Here is a 21,510-nt window from a genome sequence, read left to right on the forward strand (position 1 = left end):
TGACTTGATACCCGCCCTTCACAACGGTTTGCACGCCTCTTGAACTTGCAAGAACTTTGGTGCGCGCGGCCCTCCGGCCATCCGATGCGCGCGGCCCTCCGGCTTAAAGGACGCATCTTCATGGGGAGATGGAGGCTCTCCTCCAACAGCATTGATTGCCCACCGACGCTTTAGTGCACCGTCTTCATTCTCAAGACCCCCGGATCGACAAGGGGGCACACCTTTGTGCTTTTCCCCAAGTCCTGCTCTGATACCATTTGTCACGGGCCTAGAGATTTGGCGCAGCGGCACGGCCCGTGCGGCACCAAGGCGTTGCTTCAGCTCGCGCAAGCGCCCTGGTCAGCCACCACGACCTGCCCTCCCAAGGATACATGCTGACTGGTTTCGGCCTGCCATGGCCTCGTCAGGGGAACGGCTCCAGCTCCCGACCAGTTTGTGCAGGGATGGCCAACTCCCTTCTTCATAGTCAAGTCCAAGACTAGCGACAAGCACCTCGAACTGAACCGAGTCGACCTGCCTGAACTCTGAAGAGGTACCATCCTGTGCTCCTGCACGCCCCTTCCCTGGAACCATTCCCAGTCAAACTCTGCTCTTTGCCAACCAGCATGCGTGTCTTCCATCCTCCAAGCGTCTTAGGAATCACTTCGTGACATTCTCCCCCACCCAAATCCTGCGACGTCCTCGTCGCAGTGCGGCGCTTCACTACTGCGTCCACTCCCTTCCAAAGTCTGCCTCCATGCGGTATGCTCGCCTTCCCACCATCGCTTCCTTGTGCAGCTCCCTGCACTGCACTCGCCCAATGATAGGCCTCGGACCAAGGGGACGTCCACTCCTCAAGGACGTGACTCTTCTCTGTCATGTCGCGGAGGCGGCATAACGTGGGGTTGCGTCCCGAAGAAGTGGGCGTCCCTTTAGCCCGAAACCCTATCATTGGGCGAGTGCAGCCAGGGGTTGTACAAGGAAGCGATGGTGGGCAGGCGAGCATACCACTTGGAAGAGAGAGACTTTGGAATGTTGGACGCAGCGGAGTCAGCGCCGCACTGCGACGAGGGCGTCGCAGGATTTGGGTGGGGGAGAATGTCACGATCCGATTCCTAACGACGCCATGAGCATAGAAGATACGCATGCTGGTTGGCTAAGAACATTCATTGACTGGGAATGGTTCCAGGGAAGGGGCGTGCAGGACCACAAGATGGTTCCTCTTCAGAGTTCAGGCAGGTCGACTCGGTTCAGTTCGAGGTGCTTGTCGCTGGTCTTGGACTTGACTATGAAGAAGGGAGTTGGCCATCCCTGCACAAACTGGTCGGGAGCTGGAGCCGTTCCCCTGACGAGGCCATGGCAGGCCGAAACCAGTCAGCATGTATCCTTGGGAGGGCAGGTCGTGGTGGCTGACCAGGGCGCTTGCGCGAGCTGAAGCAACGCCTTGGTGCCGCACGGGCCGTGCCGCTGCGCCAAATCTCTAGGCCCGTGACAAATGGTATCAGAGCAGGACTTGGGGAAAAGCACAAAGGTGTGCCCCCTTGTCGATCCGGGGGTCTTGAGAATGAAGACGGTGCACTGAAAAAGCGTCGGTGGGTAATCAATGCTGTTGGAGGAGAGCCTCCATCTCCCCATGAAGACGCGTCCTTTAAGCCGGAGGGCCGCGCGCATCGGATGGCCGGAGGGCCGCGCGCACCAAAGTTCTTGCAAGTTCAAGAGGCGTGCAAACCGTTGTGAAGGGCGGGTATCAAGTCAGCCGGAGGGCACTTGTTTGCTCGGGGTGTCGCGGAGGCGGCATAACGTGGGGTTGCGTCCCGAAGAAGTGGGCGTCCCTTTAGCCCGAAACCCTATCATTGGGCGAGTGCAGCCAGGGGTTGTACAAGGAAGCGATGGTGGGCAGGCGAGCATACCACTTGGAGGAGACAGGCTTTGGAAAGTTGGACGCAGCGGAGTCAGCGCCGCACTGCGACGAGGGCGTCGCAGGATTTGGGTGGGGGAGAATGTCACGATCCGATTCCTAACGACGCCATGAACATAGAAGACACGCATGCTGGTTGGCTAAGAACATTCATTGACTGGGAATGGTTCCAGGGAAGGGGCGTGCAGGACCACAGGATGGTACCTCTTCAGAGTTCAGGCAGGTCGACTCGGTTCAGTTCGAGGTGCTTGTCGCTAGTCTTGGACTTGACTATGAAGAAGGGAGTTGGCCATCCCTGCACAAACTGGTCGGGAGCTGGAGCCGTTCCCCTGACGAGGCCATGGCAGGCCGAAACCAGTCAGCATGTATCCTTGGGAGGGCAGGTCGTGGTGGCTGACCAGGGCGCTTGCGCGAGCTGAAACAACGCCTTGGTGCCGCACGGGCCGTGCCGCTGCGCCAAATCTCTAGGCCCGTGACACTTTGCTGTGTAACGAGAGAGTGAAGGCGCAGGTAAAAAGGGATCGATCCACGTGATTGGGGAATCAATCCACTTAGGATATTTTTTTTGTTGCTCTCTATCGAAGAATGTGATTGATCTCCAAATTATTATTATTATTTTTTTTAATTAATTTTTTTTTTTTAACACAAAGAAAAATATACTAAACTGTAATATCTCTAGTTTTTTAAAGGATAAAATTTAAATTTAAATTTTATTTTGTGTGAAATTTTAATTTGCTTTTGTGGCTAGGTGCTTATGTGTCAAATTGGTTATTTGTTTGATTTTATTTTAATTAATTGTTGTTTTTATTTTATTGGTTGATTTAAATAGATTGTTTTCTTTATTTGTATTTTTTTTTAATTAAATTAATTGACTTGTGTGTTTAAATGGATTAATTTAGTAATTATTAATTTTGATATAAATAAGTTAAATGAGTTTTTGGTTATTAGGTTAGTTAACTAGGGTCTCTAGGAAGACAGTGTGTTTAACCGACATGGATACATCTTGGTTGATTTATGGGCTGACTTGGAGTAACATTAGGGCTCTGTCTCTATTATTACAAGGATTAGGATTTTAGAATTTAAGTCTATAAATACAACCATTATGTTGTAGTCTAGGGTTTACGCTTATAACTCATAGCACAAAAATGGGGAGATAATTCTGTAAAAACAGAAGGTGGAAGGAATAGAACATTGTATGGGTGGCAAAGAGAAGAACAGAGGGGACCAAGGTGGGATTTTGGTGGACTATTCCAGAGCACTAGGAGACTTTACAGAGGTTCGTGTTGCCGAAACAGTGGACACAACGCCGAGATTTCATAATTGAAATCACAGGCAAGTTCTATTCTTTCTCTATCCCTTTGTCCTGTGTTCTATGCATACCCAGATGTCTCTAGGATTTTAATTGAATTTTAATCTAATCTGGCATGCGAAATATATGTCAAGTTGATTATCAGTATGTATATGGTTGTTTAAAACAATTCTTAAATGACTTGTGTTTGGTTTATTTTAAGCTTACAGATTGGTTCTGTTTTAATGAATGATTTAATTCGTATTGTTATAAACAAGGGATTAGGATGTCATGGAATATATATAAGATGGTTAAGATCAGTTTTGATTATCTGTATATGTTCTAGTATTACTTGTAGTTATGTCTGCAAATTGAAGATCAAGTTGTATGTTAACGCATAAGGAATCGGTAGAGGTTTTAAATCACTGTAATAAAACCAATTATCGAACCAAACCATTGGGATGCTATTTGGTATTAATAAGACCCTTAGGATCAATTTTAGAAACCAACTGAAGGGTAGAAAGTGGCCGGGGTCGAAGCAGATCATCAGAAACGAAGAAGGAAGCAGAACAGTGGGCTTTCCCTTTTTGGAGGCGGCTCCAAAATGTTTTGGAGGCGGCTCCAAACACTTTGAGCCTGCTCCAAAAGTTTTTGGAGCCGGCTCAATGTTGGTTTGAGCCTGCTCTATTTTTTTTTTAGAGCAGGCTCTTTCCATTTTGATGCGTACTGTAAGTTTTCAGAAACTGTTTAGGCTCTTGGGGTTTCTGAACAGTTTTAAAACTTTAATGGGGATTTCAATAATTAATTTAGGATGTAATTAAGGTCTTGTATTGCATAAAATGCCCTCTTTGTATTAATGCAATTAACAGTGCGCTATTTAACAACTTGTGCGCGGTTAACTGCTGGAAGGAAGTTAAATTGTCTAATTTTAATTTGACAATTTAGGGTGCTATAATATGATTCTAAATTAAATTTTAGATGTATGAGGGAGTCTTTTAATTAACAAATTGGACTTGTAGCATAGTTTATGGCTCGATGCTAAAACAATAAAATAGTATGCAAAGATGCAACCTAGCATACAATTGATGGATAAAAGGAACTGAATTGTTAGAATTAATTTTAGCAATTTCTTAGACAATATTATGATTTTAAAACTTATTTATATGCATGATAGAGTTATTGATTTATTAAAACTGATCTATTCATGCTCTGAATGTTAGTCATTGAACTGTTAAACAATACATGGTTTAACTCCTGGATTTAAATTGCTGAACCTTTAAACTTCTTTCTGTAATTATTTGGGTTATAGTTTGGACTTAGATTACTTGGATGGATGCTGGATAATTAACTTGATGAACTATTAAACCTTGTCTTGTTAGTTACGTGGATGGATTCTGGATTATAGATGATGAACTATTTAAATTCTGTTTATTATCTATTTGGATTATATGGATGTGTTTGATGTACTGCATAAAATGTTGCATCATTTATGGATCATTTGCATGTATGTACCGGTATGGGACGGTGACATACGGAGGGACGGATTAGATCAAAACGCTAATTCCAACCCAATCATACATACAGAATGGATTAACTAAAATAGTTAAATCCTACATGGATGCATGTTCTATCAACTAAAACAATTGAACAACATAATGGATGGTTGTTTATATTTTCTGTTAGTAGAATGGATAGGGATTTAATTAAAATATTTAAATCCTAATTTTATGTCGTGTCATGGCAACGAACTGTTGAGCGGCACTACGTTGGTTTGGATGGAATTTATATATATAAATTATGGTTCTGCGATCTGAGCTTGAGTCTCGTAGTCGACGGTTAGGGTGCGTATATGCAGTAGGATGCATAGCTAGCTATGTTGGTTGAGGTATACCTTGTTAGGCTTGGGTAGTCATGCCCACTCAGGTGCGTATTGCATGTTGCCTTCTATTCAGGTTGAGACCCTCAGCATAGTTCAGTTAGAGTCATGTAGTGTGGATATGTATTTATCTATTACGTACTATATAGATATGGTTGAGACATCTAGGATGTATCTGCGTATTGGGTCTCTGTTTGGATTGTAGTTAGGATAGAACTTGTTCATGGGCCTGACCCACTATTATTTTTCAGGTAACAGACGATTCCAGGTCTTAGATCTTGTTCATGCTGAGCAAAGACGGCTTCTCATTCTTTCGACGACATAGGAGCTTCTTCATGTTTTAGCAGTGGAGTTCTTCAGTTGATGATTTCAGTGTTGGAGTTTGTAGGGGTCCACCAGATGGATTCCCAAGTTGTATTAGAAATGGAGAATTTGGATGTATCAGAATGATTCTTTATTAATTTAATTTTATTCTGAGGTTTCAGTATTTGGATTATCATTCTAGTTTCTTTTCAGCAAATTTTTATTTATTTTTGTTTCCTTATTTGTATTCTGTGTTCGTTTATTGCTAATTGGTTTGATATCCACTGGTAATCGGGCGTGGGCTTTGCCAACCCGCATCCGGAAATCCGGAGGTATCACAGTTGGTATCAGAGCACTCCAGGTTCTAGTGTCCTTCGGAGTGTCTTTCGTTATAGGACTTCCGTGTTGCGTCTCTTAAAAAAAACTTAGAGCCATATTAGGATTCGTTGTACTCACTTTACATTTCGGTAAGAGGAGCTGATGTCAATTCTATCCATAGTTATGGAATGGTTGACACTAGGAGGAAGATGGGGTTCACGGTGGAAGCGATACGGACCCAACGGAGTAAAGGAGTACGTTGTCCAGTTCTTTGCTAGAAGTATAACTAGGGGATTGAAGATTTAGTTCTACGGTTGGCATTACTTAGAAAGTATACACCAAAACCGGATTAAGATATCGGTGTTGGGTCACCGCATGTCAGGGCCAACACAACTTCGGATGTTCTCAAAAAGGAGACAAGCGAAAAGTATGATTCTAAAAAGGATCTTAAAGGGAGGAGATATCAGCGTCTCCAAGAAAGGGGATATTAAAGCTTGAAGATGAAGGATCGCACGAGGGTGCTCTCATTTACTAGCAGTATAGTGAATGATACTGGTAGCGTTGGTGTGAACCAATCTACATATGGATGACTTTTCATAATATTTCTCCAGAAGTTATTTGAGAGGTACTCTTCTGGAGGGTCGGAATGTGGTGAAGTTCTTATTAGAACGAAGACGTGATTTTATATCACATTCCGGAGAGTATGGAGATTAGGTTGTGACATTCTAAGTTGCTTTGTAAAGCCACGTTAGATGGTTTGCATTCCGTATATTAGGAGGATGAGGGTTAAGACTTTGGCTATTTGTTTAGGCAAACGATTATGCAGTTAAGCTATGGTTAACGGATAGGTTTCAAGATTGGGTGATTACCAACGAAACTACGAAATGAACTTTTGTGACCTAATTTGGGAATTTGAGTTCAAAGGAGGTTTTCTTCTCTGGAATGGAGGATGTCTTAAGTAGAATTATATTTTGGTTATTTGTGTATTGTGTGTATCTACGTATTTCATCTTTGATTGTTATGTGTTTCTGTTTTGTTATTACGTGTTTCATTTTTGTTAATTAGTCCGGATTGGGAATATGGATTGGTTGGGGACACAAGAATGTGATCAACCAACTCTTATTTTGATGACATAGGTAATAGCGCTATGTACACTAGGATTTGAGAATGTATGGTCATAGGATTGGGTAGAAATACAAACTTCTAGCCAATTTATTAGACCTAGATATGCATCAATATGGTATGCTATTTAGGATGGAATAGTTAAACTATCAACACGAGTCAAATAATCTAAAATGATTAGTTTGATATGCCATATGCTAGGTAGGGATTCATTTTTACAACGCTATAATAATGGTGATTGTTAATGCTTTGGGGATTCGTGAGGATGTGGTAGGTAAAGATCACTGTAATGCCATTATGGTTCGGATGGAGGATTTCGTGCTGGTAGATACTTATTAGCATAACGTCGAGGGAGGATAGTGGATTGATGAAAGCTCCATTAGTCTATTCGTGGTCTCGACATTATTTTACGAGGGTGTCATTTGGAGGAGTTGCTGGTGTTGCACTTGGAGGAGGAACTAAAGTTTCTACACTGTATAAAATGTGGGAAATTTTTAGGGATATTTTTTTTTTTTTTTGCAACAATTAGCTGTTGCTCCGATGCTGATGACTATATGGAGGATGGGAAAGGTTTCATATTCAATTGAAACGAGACAAGGAGTTAACTGAACACTTACCTATGTTAGAGAAGTAAGGCGTGTTAAGGACAGGAAGGTGAGACTGAACAACTATATAAGGAAGCGGTGCACAGTGTGTGTAAAAAGTCATAATGAGTTAACTTTTGATGAATGGAATTACCGGTTAATTTTATTATCGGTAAGTTTATCACTAACTGGTGATGCATAGATACAGTTACAGGGTTAGTTTTTGACAATGCTTCGATATAAGCAATGGGTGTAGACGGAAGCTGGTGGTACCAGACCAGTTGATACTTTCTGTAGACAAACGGGAAGGAGGATATAAGGACTGAGATTCACATCTCTTAGTTCTTTATTTATCCTGGTGCAACATAAAATGCTTCATGGTATGAAACAATTGTTTGGAGGATCGGCAAGCAGAGGGACGAGGTGATTTGGATACCATTTCTAATGTGATCGAGATGGACCATTCGAGATTACGAGACCCTTGTAGACATTTTCTATGTTCACTTAATAAACCATTTTCACGAATTTGGATGAGGGGTTGCTAACTTTTACAAAGGGTCAAGATTTAGTTGGGATATTGGTTCGTGTCTTTATTACATCAACTAAATTCTGGTTTACTGCGAACTGGTGGGTCATCAGTTTGTATGAATAGAGGGGATTATAAGACGACTTAGATGCCTCAATGTGGTGATTCACATTTTTGTATTAAGTTCTGCCCGGGGGAAAGGAATAGGGAGGTGGATGCTCTCAACAACCGATCGGATATTCATATCCGGCGATTCCTTGTTGAGTTCACAGTGGCAGGTTCGCTTATATAACAGCGACACGGGCTGTTCTCACAGGAAATAAGGAAGTCAACTGCACATGTTGGGGTTGATCTTCGTGGAGGTGTTACCTTACTCAGTTAGAGCTTAAGGTACTAACGGGCGATTTGTAGTTTGTTGGTGCTGTCCGAATGAATGAGATTTCACAATCGACATTTTTTTTCTCAATGCACTCAAATGGTTATCAGGAACATCAAGACATCAACTGTCAGTTCTAGGGATCAGGTTTAGGACAAGACATGTATATAACTGTCTATACGAGTAACACTTGTTCGAACGGTGGACGATGGATAACCAAAGATCATTGAAGATTTTTGCCACTGCCTAAATCAAAATGGGAGTGGGAAATAGTTGATTTGGGGATGTCTTCTATATCGGAAGCAAGTTGTGTTACTGAGGAAGGTCAGTTTTTATATATTGGATTGACTTTCATGGAGGGTGTTTCTCCATTTAGGCGGTAGCCTATTGATTTGTGTTTTAAGACGTTAGGATGAGATTTCTGCTATGTACCTTGGAGGAAATGTGGATCTGTACCCTGTTTAAACAATTTGGAAGGATAGGAAATTGCTAAATACAACTTACGTGTTTAATAATTTTTATGTATCCTTGTTATGGGACTCATAAGTTTTCGTGGAGGGTTTGGAATGCAGTGGAGCTCCTATACAGAGGCAGCATTCACAATGGAATGGGAAATGAATTTTAACAACAATAATTCAGAGTTTCGTGAATTCCGACGACGGAATTCCTTTTGTTATGGGGGAAGAATGTAATACCCCTAGTTTTCTAAAGGATAAAATTGGAATTTAAATTTTATTTTGTGTGAAATTTTAATTTGTTTTTGTGGCTAGATGCTTATGTGTCAAATTGGTTATTTGTTTGATTTTATTTTAATTAATTGTTGGTTTTATTTTATTGGTTGATTTAAATAGATTGTTTTCTTTATTTGTATTTTTTTTAATTAAATTAATTGGCTTGTGTGTTTAAATGGATTAATTTAGTAATTATTAATTTTGATATAAATAAGTTAAATGAGTTTTTGGTTATTACGTTAGTTAACTAGGGTCTCTAAGAAGACAGTGTGTTTAACCGACATGGATACATCTTGGTTGATTTATGGGCCGACTTTGGGTAACATTAGGGCTCTGTCTCTATTATTACAAGGATTAGGATTTTAGAATTTAAGTCTATAAATACAACCATTATGCTATAGTCTAGGGTTTACGATCATAACTCATAACACAAAAACGGGGAGATAATTCTGTAAAAACAGAGGGTGGAAGGAATAGAACACTGTATGGGTGGCAAAGAGAATAACAGAGGGGACCAAGGTGGGATTTTGGTGGACTTTTCCAGAGCACTAGGAGGCTCTACAGAGGTTCGTGTTACTGAAACAGTGGCCACAACGCCGAGATTTCATAATTGAAATCACAGGCAAGTTCTATTCTTTCTCTATCCCTTTGTCCTGTGTTCTGTGCATACCTAGATGTCTCTAGGATTTTAATTGAATTTTAATCTAATCTGGCTTGCGAAATATATGTCAAGTTGATTATCAGTATGTATATGGTTGTTTAAAACAATTCTTGAATGACTTGTGTTTGGTTTATTTTAAGCTTACAGATTGGTTCTGTTTTAATGAATGATTTAATTCGTATTGTTATAAACAAGGGATTAGGATGTCATGGAATATATATAGGATGGTTAAGATCAGTTTTGATTATCTGTATATGTTCTAGTATTACCTGTAGTTATGTCTGCAAATCGAAGATCAAGTTGTATGTTAACGCATAAGGAATCGGTAGAGGTTTTAAATCACTGTAATAAAACCAATTGTCGAACCAAACCATTGGGATGCTATTTGGTATTAATAAGACCCTTAGGATCAGTTTTAGAAACCAACTGAAGGGTAGAAAGTGGCCGGGGTCGAAGCAGATCATCGGAAACGAAGAAGGAAGCAGAATAGTGGGCTTTCCCTTTTTGGAGGCGGCTCTAAACCCTTTGAGCCTGTTCCAAAAGTTTTTGGAGCCGGCTCAATGTTGGTTTGAGCCTGCTCTATTTTTTTTTTTTAGAGCAGGCTCTTTCCATTTTGATGCGTACTGTAAGTTTTCAGAAACTGTTTAGGCTCTTGGGGTTTCTGAACAGTTTTAAAACTTTAATGGGGGTTTCAATAATTAATTTAGGATGTAATTAAGGTCTTGTATTGCATAAAATACCCTCTTTGTATTAATGGAATTAACAATGCTCTATTTAACAACTTGTGCGCGGTTAACTGCTGGAAAGAAGTTAAATTGTCTAATTTTAATTTGACAATTTAGGGTGCTATAATATGATTCTAAATTAAATTTTAGATGTATGAGGGAGTCTTTTAATTAATAAATTGGACTTGTAGCATAGTTTATAACTCGGTGCTAAAACAATAAAATAGTATGCAAAGATGCAACCTAGTATGCAATTGATGGATAAAATGAACTGAATTGCTAGAATTAATTTTAGCAATTTCTTGGACAATATTATGATTTTAAAACTTATTTATATGCATAATAGAGTTATTGATTTATTAAAACTGATCTATTCATGCTCTGGATGTTAGTCATTGAACTGTTAAACAATACATGGTTTAACTCCTGGATTTAAATTGCTGAACCTTTAAACTTCTTTCTGTAATTATTTGGGTTATAGTTTGGACTTAGATTGCTGAACTAATACTTAGGTTCTGTTAATCTAATTAGATGTTGGCCTAGAATTAATTGAAGAATTAATTATATATATTTTCTGTCAATTACTTGGATGGATGCTGGATAATAAACTTGATGAACTATTAAACCTTGTCTTGTTAGTTACGTGGATGGATTCTGGATTATATATGATGAACTATTTAAATTCTGTTTATTATCTATTTGGATTATATGGATGTGTTTGATGTACTGCATAAAATGTTGCATTATTTACGGATCATTTGCATGTACGTACCGGTATAGGACGGTGACATACGGAGGGACAGATTAGATCAAAACGCTAATTCCAACCCAATCATACATACGGAATGGATTAACTAAAAAGAAAAAAAATTATACTAAAATAAAATTAAATATATACAATGGGAGATTAATTGTTTTATTTTTTATTTTTTATTTTAAAAAAAAAAAACAGAACTAAAAAGAATATATACTAAAATGAAAAATAGATAGAAATAAAAATAAAAATAAAAATAAATAAAATCACTTACCAACTTATACTAACTAGTACTTTTTTTTTTCTTTTTTCTTTTTTTTTTTATAAATTTAAGCAAAACTAAAAAGAAAAATCTATAAAATAAAATGAAATTTATATAAAAATTAAAATTAAAATTAAAATAATACTACTAAAAATTAAAATAAAATCAAATACCAACCTCCACTACTCATCATAACTATTTTTTTATTATTATTATTTTTTTTTTTCTTTTCGAATTTAAAAATTCATAAATATACAAAAGGGAAAAGGGAAAATAAAATAAAGTATAATATAATAAAATAAAATGTAAATTAACATGCAACGAAGGAGAAACTCGATACAACTAGTGTTTAACGTCACTAGAAAGACGTGAGATGCTTTCAATCTTCAAAGTAAATGGGAACTACCAAGAGGGCAGATTCCATATTTCTTTGAAAAGCTTATCCATCAATGTATGGTTTAAGTCTTTGACCATTAACTTTGAAAGTCCCTTCATTTTTTAGATTTTTAAGTTCAACCGCCCCATGAGGTGAGACAGAAATGATTTGATAAGGGCCTTCCCATTTAGTTCGAAGCTTTCCAGATAAGAATTTAAGCCTAGAGTTGAATAACCAAGCCTTTTGACCGGCCTTAAAGGACTTTTTCACAATATATTTATCATGAAATGCTTTTGTCCTTTCCTTGCAGATTTTTGAACTATCATAGGCATCATTTCTCAATTCTTCTAGCTTATTGAGTTAGAGCAAACGGTCCTGTCCAGCCTTATCAAGATCAAAGTTGAGCCTTTTTATTGCCCAAAGTGCTTTATGTTCTAACTCCACCAGAAGATGACAAGGCTTCTTATCAACAAGTCTATATAGAGACATGCTTATTGGAGTTTTGTAAGCTGTCCGATAAGCCCATAAAGTATCATTCAATTTTCTTGACCAATCTTTTCGGATTGGATTGACAGTTTTCTCAAGAATATGCTTGATTTCCCTATTTGACACCTTGACTTGCCTACTTGTTTGGGGATGGTAGGGAGTGGCCACTTTATGTGTGACTGAGTATTTCAAAAAATGTTTCTTCAAGAATTGATTGCAGAAATGTTTTCCTCCATCACTTAAGCCCTTGGCATACCAAAACGAGTAAAAATATTTGATTTAACAAATACAATTACCACGGAGTGGTCATTCGTTTTGGTAGCACAAGCCTCAACCCACTTTGACACATAATCAACAGCAACGAGAATGTATTGAAAGCCATAAGACATTGGGAATGGTCCCATAAAATCTATGCCCCATACATCGAAGATTTCAACTACGAAGACTGAAGTTAAAGGCATCATGTCTCTCTTTGACATTGATCCTAACTTTTGGCACCGAACACACACCTTGCAAAAGTTATAGGCATCTCGGTGGATAGTGGGCCAAAAGATCCCACTTTGAAGAACTTTCAAAGTGGTCTTTTTTCCACTAAAATGCCTACCACAAGCAAGTGTGTGACAAAACACAAGGACGCTCGGAACTTCACTTTCCGGCAAACATCTCCTTATGATTTGATTTGGGCAATAACAAAACAGAATGGGATCTTCCCAATAGTATTTCCAGATGTTAGCAAAGAACCGGTCCTTTTTCTTATTTTGACCAATTAATGGGAAGTTTGCCGGTTGCAAGATAGTTAACAATGTCGGTGAACCAAGGCAACGTCCCATTTGAGATTTGAAAGAGTTGTTCATCCAGAAATGATTCATGAATTTCAAGATTTGGAGAAGATTCAACCATTAATCTAGACAGATGATCATCAACGACATTGTCGGAGCCCTTTTTGTCCTTGATTTCAAAGTTAAATTCTTGAAGAAGTAGGATCCATCTTATCAAGTGAGGTTTGGTTTCCTTCTTCATTAAAAGATGCCTAAGAGCGGCATGATCAGAAAACACAATTACCTTCGATCCTAAAAGATATGACCGAAATTTACCAAGGGCATATACTACGGCAAGTAATTCTTTCTCGGTGATAGAATAATTTAATTGGGCACCTGAGAAAGTCTTACTCGTATAGTATATAGCATATGGTAGCTTACCTACCCTTTGTCCCAAAACAGCACCCATCGCAAAGTCGAAAGCATCACATATAATCTCAAATGGTAAGGACCAATTTGGAGGTTGCATGATGGGAACGGATGATAGAAGAGTGCGAAGTTGATGAAAAGCATTTAGATATGCTTTATCAAAGACAAATGGAGTCTCCTTGGCAAGAAGGTTGCACAAGGGTTTAGCAATTTTGCTAAAGTCTTTGATGAACCGGCGATAAAAACCGGCATATCCTAGAAATGAGCAGATTTCTCTCACCATAGTAGGTGGAGACAATTCAGAAATCAGCTCAACTTTCGCTCTATCTACTTCTATTCCTCTTTTAAAAACCGAGAAGTCATTCATGAAGACTTCTAAATACTTCTCCACCATGTCTGAAAAAATTGACATCATACACCTTTGGAAAGTGGCAGGAGCATTGCACAATCCAAAAGGCATCCGTCAGTAAGAAATGTACCGAAAGGACATGTGAAGGTAGTCTTTTCTTAATCCAATGGATCTAGGGCCACTTGATTGTACCCCTAGAAACTATCTAGGAAGCAATAGTATTGTTGCCCGGCCAATCTTTCTAAGATTTGGTCAATGAAAGGCAATGAAAAATGGTCCTTCCTAGTGGCGGAATTCAGCTTTCGGTAATCTATGCAAACGCGCCATGAAGTGGCGGTGCGTTTTGAAATGATATCACCCTTAGCATTTTCAACAACTGTGATTCCCGACTTTTTAGGAACCACTTGAGTTGAACTGACCCATTTAGAATCAGAGATAGGATAAATGATTCCCGCATCTAGAAGTTTCACAACCTCCTTCATGACAACTTCCTTTATATTTGGGTTCAATCTCCTTTGAGCATCCCTAAAAGGCATTTCATCCTCTTCCGTGTGCATGCGTTGCATACAAATAGAAGGGTCAATGTAATACCCCTAATTTTAAAAGGACAGTCCTGGAATTTAATTATTTTATTTAATTGCATTTTTATTAAGTTAATTGTTTTATTGCTTGTTTATTTGTTTTTACGTGTTTATTTGCTCGTTTTTGTTGAATGAATTATTTTATTTTAATTGGTTATTTAAATTGTATTTTGTTTTGTTTCATTAACTTAATTGTATTCTTAAGTATGTTAATTAATTACGTGCTTATGTGAATTAACTGTGTTAGTAATATTAGAGTTTTATTTTACACGGTTATCGCCGACATAGTTAGTGAATGGATTTTTAGGGTTTTATTTCCTGTTTGTAAAAGAATTGGAATTAGGTTTAAGGTTTGGTTCTATATGTATATATATCATAATGCGGGTTTAAGGTTTTAGGGATATACACAAAACTCTTCTCACGTACCTAAGAAACAGAGAGAAACTACAGAGAGCAACAGAGAGAGATTTTGAGAAAACGGATAGTGAACCTTAGGAGATTAAGAGAGGGGTTCAAGGGGGAGTTCTGTATTGAACCAAGAGCACCAGAGGAGTGGAACGGCAGTCTAGGACATTGACAGAAAACTCAGAGATGGTGGATTAGAGTTTCAAAACTGAAACTCAAGGCAAGTCTCTGTTCTTCTCTTTCCCTTTAATTCGTGTTCTGTGCATGCCTAGTTAGACTCCAAGGATTAAATCAAGGATAAAACGGATTTAAATAAACATTATAACAAGTCTTTTATGCATGCATGAATTTTGTTTAGACTCGTTGAAATAACTGCTTTGCATTACCTTTTATGTTCTGTTATTTGTTTTTTCTGTGGTTTATGATTAAGCTTTGTTTTAGTTGAGATTAGTAATGCGATTGGATGTCTTGTAACTAATCTGGGATTAAGTTTGAACTCAAGAACAAGTATTTAGAACAATATATAAAAATTCACTGAATTAATCAGTGGTTAGTTGCTTAAAATTTCTAACGGAGTTTCTGTAATCTTGTTTCAAAACTTGTGTTCCATACATATTCTAATTGGATGTTAGTGGTTTAAAATTTATCTAGGACTAAGATTGAACCTAGAATGATAATTAAAACACAATACAAAGGCTCTGTTAATCACCGGAGTTGAAGAACACAAAGGAAAAACGGACAACGGCTGCTAAGGGAGGGAGAGCAGGCTCCCAAAACCCTTAGAGCCGACTCCCAAAGAGTTGGAGCCGGCTCTAAGTGATTTAGAGCAGGCTCTAAGTGAGTTTGAGCAAGCTCTAAATTTTAAAAGAGCCTGCTCTCTCCTAAAATGCTATAGAATTGTTTTTTAGGGCTATTTGGGCTATACTGGGTGTATGCACTTCATTTAAACTGTTTTAAGTGATGTATGGGACTATATAAGATTGGTATTATGATGAAAAAATATAAAATCATAATTGGATTGAAGGACAGAGTAAGAAAAACCTAAGAGAAAACTAGTAGCTTGCACACTGTCTTATTAGTTTTACTTACTGGAACTTGGCACGATTTATATATATAATCTAATTATATATAGTCATATATTTTTTCAGTGTTATAAGTATGATGAATTAATTATATTTATCTATACTTAGTTTGGAATTAATTGAAACTCAAATTGTTATAATTGTATCAATTTATCGGCTGTTTTGGAGGATTTGAACGCTATGGTTTATTTTAGCAGTTTATATAATTGGAGCATGATTTTTAGGTTCTGTAGTGAATACCTAATGTCATTATATATGTATTAAACTATACTGATGCATATTTCAGAGAACGGTTGATAAATTAATTAATGTTATTTTTATCAATTTTGTGGATTGGAGGATTGTATGCACCGGTATGGGATGGTGGCATACTAGGTGTGGATTAGTTCAACACTAAATCCTACCTAACATAGATTAAGGTGTGGATTAACCATAAAGGTTAAGTCCAACTCCTATTAGTGTCAGGTCAATAAATAACTGAATGACATAATTTGGTTTCTGGGATGGATTGTTATACATATATCAAACCACTATACTAGATGGGTGATATTTTGTATTGGGAGGACACGGACTTTATATATATATGATATGGTACCATGGTATGAGCTTGAGTCTCAGGACCATGGTTAGGATACATATATCGCCTAGGATGGATAGCTGGACAGTAGTTGCTGTTCCCTGGTAGGTCTAGGTACACATGACCACATTATGTGCGATTTGCATGGCATCTCTACTCAAGCTGAGACAGACCTATTGGGCTAGTGAGCGTCCTATAGTGTGTACTTATACATATATGGACTACTCTAGATATTGTTAAGTCTATCTAGGATTTATCTGCGTATCGGATTCCTGTTTGGATCGTAGTAGATCAGGACTTGCATGTGGGCTTGACCCACTCTCTTATTTTTCAGGTGCTCATCAGTTCAAAGGTTAGAGCTTGATCGTGCAGAGCAGATACAGACTTCCATTCCTCCGACTACGTAGGACTACTATCTTATTTAGCTTTGGAGTTGGATTTCAGTTATTTTTCTTTTCAGTTTGAGTTTTATTTTGGGGGTTCATTTGAGGGATTCCCGAGTTGTTAAATAATTGGAGGTTTTGGAGTTTTGGATTTTAATAATTATATTTTGAGGATTTTTTATTAGAATTCATTTCAGCCATTTATTATTTATTTCTTAGTATTTCAACTTATATTCTGTGTTCGCATTAAATATTAATTGTTTGATAATCCCTCGGGTTTGGCCCTAGGCCTGATCAACCCGAGTCTGGATCCGAGGGGTATCACAGTCAATGCCTTTTAAGTCAGCCACACTCCATCCAATGGCTTCTTTGTTAGCTTTAAGCACTTCCAAAAGATCATTTTCTTGGTTATTTTCAAGATTTGAAGCAATGATGACCGGAAGAGTCTCTTTTGGGCCTAAGAAGACATATTTGAGATTGGATGGAAGAGGCTTAAGCTCAAGAGTAGGAGGAGAGATGAGAGAATGAACTGGTGGAGTACTAGAGAGTGAAGGAAGATGTTCTTTCTTGCTTTTCCAAGGTGGGTAATCCAAAGTGGCCACAAAGTCCATTAAAGCATTAATCTCACTTATGGATCCTTCTGTGTCAAAACCACAACTTTCAAACATTTCACAAAGGCACGCCTCAAGAGGGTCCTTAAAAAAAATAGAGGGAAGAGTCTCCTCTATGGTTTTCTCTAAGACATCTACTAGGCAACACTCGTCTTCATCTGTGGGATGTTGACTTGCTTTAAATACATTAAGCTTAACCATCATGTTGCCAAAAGAGATGTCCATAATACCGGATCTGCAATTAATGGTGGCATTGGCGGTGACAAGGAATGGTCTTCCTAGGATAACTGGAATGTGATTGGTAAGATTAGGGACTAGCTCAGCATCAAGCACCACAAAATCAACCGGAAAATAAAATTTATCAACCTTAATCAGAATGTCCTCAACAATTCCCCTCGGTTTCTTAATTGATCTATCAGCTAGTTGGATTACTACCGATGTTGGCTTCAAGTCGCCTAATCCTAATTGCAAATAAACAGAGTATGGAATGAGATTAATACTTGCACCTAAATCAAAGAGAGCTCTACGAATCTCTTGGTTTCTAATAACACAAGAAATGGTCGGAGCACCTGGATCCTTGAACTTAGAAGGAGTGTTAGACAGAATGATAGAACTCACTTGTTCTGTTAAAAGCATTTTCTTAAGGTCTCTTCCCTTACTCTTTCTCTTTTGTGTGTACAAGTCCTTTAAAAACTTTGTATATGGTGAAATTTGCCTAATTGCATCTAGAAGAGGGAGATTGATTTTCACTTATTTAAAAACTTCCATTATATCATGAATTTTTCCTTCTTGTCTCCCAAATGATGAAGTCTATCTCAAAGCATGAGGAAATGGAGCTTTTGGCTCATAAGACTTCTCTAATTGGGGAGATGATGATGAAAATGATGATGAAGATGATGGAATGTCCTTTTTGGAACCACTAGCATCCAAGGGAGTAAGAATAGGATTTTAATGGGATGGATGCAACCACTATGTTGTGTCAATTCACTATCCTCCTTAGGTACCTCTACCTTATTATCCACTTTCCTACCACTCCTTAAGGTAGTAATTGCTTGAACTTGCTCATTTTTAGAGAATTCTGATGAAGGACTTGCTTGCGTCATTAATTGCCCTTTAGGATTTGTCTCAGTTTGACTAGGCAACTTACCTTTCTCTCTCACATTTAAAGAATTAGCTAATTGTCTGATTTGAGTTTCAAGCTTTGCAATTGATTGAGAGTGAGAATGAAACAATTGATTATCTTTTCGAAGATCACCTAAGGCTTACAAGACCTTGTCCTCAAAAGCGGAACTCTTAGGAGATGCTTAATTTGGATTAGAGTAGGATTGAGAATTTGATGCTTGAGGATGAGAGTAAGATTGAGAATTCGATGCTTGAGGATGAGAGTATTGATTCACATTCTGAGGATAGAATGAAGGACGGTAACCTTGAGAATTCTGATTTTGATTTTGAAGATGTGGAGGAACATATTTTACTTGGTAACCTTGAGTTTGAGGAGGGTTTGCACCGTCTCCTTGATTTCTCTATGCAAAGTTTGGATGATTTTTCCACCTCGGATTGTAAGTATTGGAATAAGGGTTATTCCCTTGATGAATAAAAGCTGCATTTGCTTGTTCTTGAGACTCACTTGGTATGATTTGTCCAAGAGGGCAATTTGAAGTATGGTGAGTGTAACTAGAACAAGTCATGCACATTTCACCGGAATGGTAAGGATAAGATTGAATTGCCGGACCTTGATTCAAAAGGAATTTATCAAACCTTTGAGTAAGATTTTTGACCTCGGCGGCAATTTTCCATGGAAGAGTCTATTTGATTTAGAGCTTTCTTTCTTCCCACATTTGCTAAGTGACCACCCTTAGAAGATAAAGATCTATGCATTGAGTTTTCACTCATTTTTTCGAAAAGAAGCCAAATTTCATCTTCATTTCTTTCTATGTAGCTTCCACCACAAGAAGCATCAACAATGCCCTTATTGGCATCGGATAAACTTGAAAAGATATATTGAACTAATTGCTACTTCGGAATGTCATGATGTGGACACTTCCGTAGCAAGTCATTCAAACGTTCCCATGCTTCATGAAGGGGTTCTCCTTCTTCTTGTTTAAATTCACGAATGGAAGTTCTTATTGAATCAGTTCGACTCGCGGGATAGTACTTTTTTAGGAACTCTTGTTGCAATTGTGCCCAAGAGGTGATTGTATTTGACCGCAAGTTGTTAAACCAATATTTAACTTTATCCCGAAGAGTGAAAGAAAAAAGCTTCATTTTTAGGACTTCTTCCGGAACATCCGTGATTTTCACGGTGGAACAAACTTCCAAGAACTCATCTAAATGTTTATAAGGCTCTTCATTGCTCAACCCATAGAAAAGAGGGCATATATTAATGGTGGAAGCCTTAATCTCATAATGATGAGCACGGAAGTTTGGCAATTGAATGCGAGTGGGTGCATTATATTGATTTGGAGTATACCGATCCCTAAGGACCATTAGAGGATTGAAAGGATTGAGTGGAGGATATGGCATTTGACCTTGCTGATGATATGCCATTTGACCTTGTTAAGGGTATGCCATTTGAACATATTGTTGTTGTTGCTCACCAACTCGGGGAACAACATTTGGCCTTGGCATCCCTAGATTAGGTTGTTGCACCACAGGATTGATTAGTCATGGTATTCCCAAGGGTGGATTCACACCTTGAGGATCCACAATATGAACTTGTGGTGGGTGGTGCACACCGTTATGATCCACATAACCAAGATCTACAATGGGATCTTCAATTGGATCTATTGGGTCTTCCATTAAAGGTGATGAAAAATCAAATTTTGGAAAATTAGGATGACTATCCCTAGTACTACCTCTTAAATGCCGAAGGGAAACTTCGAGATTTTGATTTACAGGAGTAAGAGGACGATTAAGTGATCTACGACCATGCATGCACTAGAATAAGTCAACACACCAACACTTCAATTTTTCAACTTCCACATATAATGTTCCCAAACTCCTCAATAATATCAATGCACTTAAAACAAATAAATGCCTCCACACGGGCCGATGCCTTCTACAAGAAGGTATGCTTGGACTTAAAAATAAAACCATTCAAATTAAGCCTCCATTTGGGCTGTCCAAAGCATGCAAGACAGTAAACAATTAAGCACAAAAATTATAGAGAAACTTACAAATGGTCCTTAAGCAACTTCAAAAAAATTTTAATTGCTTCCAAGTCCAGCGTTTGCTTCACTTTCCTTCAAGTACTTAATTGACAAATCAAATGAGAAAATTAAAATTAAAATGACTTAAAAGTAAACAATCAATAAAGAACTAATGTCTAATTCAATTCTTTTAAAAACCATTTGATTCCTGACAACGGCGCCAAAACTATGATGCGACCGAGCGTGTGCACAAAATAATACACAACACTTTAGGTTTAGAAATAATGTCAAGTGGGCACCATATTTTAAAATTTGTAAAACCACTAAACACTTATACTATGGAGTATCAAATGAGCAGGGATCGTCCCAAGAGATCTAAACAATTATAGGTTTTTCAGAACTGAATTCTACTTTAAGGAGTATCAACTGAATTCCATGCTTATGTGATTACTAAAAAGGTTTGGTTTTGTGATTAGACTAACTTTAAGCTAACTGATTGCAATAAAATAATGGAGTTTAAAAGATTGGAAAGAGACTTAGGGTGTATGATTCACCACTAAGCACATTCCCTAACTCACTTATTTTCAACTAATTAGGGAAATAATTAAGTGTAACTCTAATGTAGCTAATACTTGCAAAGAAAAGTGTGAAGCATCAATTTCAAGCCTAAATTGCCTACCTAATAACAAATAAATTAAATGTAGTGCAATTCACCAATCCAAAGAATGATCCATCATTTCAAGTTACAATTCTAGCCTACATTAATCTAGAAGATAATGCATTGTGACAAAAAGTATGGAATTCAAACATAAGTATGGATGGTCTACTTACCTAATAATTGAATTGCAATTAAATTAATTAAACTAATTAAACATGAATTTAAAACTAATTAGATAATAAA

The 21,510-nt window shown here is 38.0% G+C and overlaps 1 non-coding gene across 1 annotated transcript; it reads left to right on the forward strand.

The window, feature by feature from the left end:
- Nucleotides 1–19,483: 19,483 nt before the first annotated feature.
- Nucleotides 19,484–19,594, forward strand: LOC132275575 (small nucleolar RNA R71). Its single transcript, XR_009470680.1, has one exon. It is a non-coding gene; the product is annotated as a small nucleolar RNA R71 (small nucleolar RNA).
- Nucleotides 19,595–21,510: the final 1,916 nt, after the last annotated feature.

This window comes from Cornus florida, unplaced genomic scaffold, assembly GCF_030987335.1.
Source record: "Cornus florida cultivar Cherokee Brave unplaced genomic scaffold, ASM3098733v1 CherokeeBrave_3.0.0_Hap2_Chr09, whole genome shotgun sequence".
NCBI lineage: Eukaryota > Viridiplantae > Streptophyta > Magnoliopsida > Cornales > Cornaceae > Cornus > Cornus florida.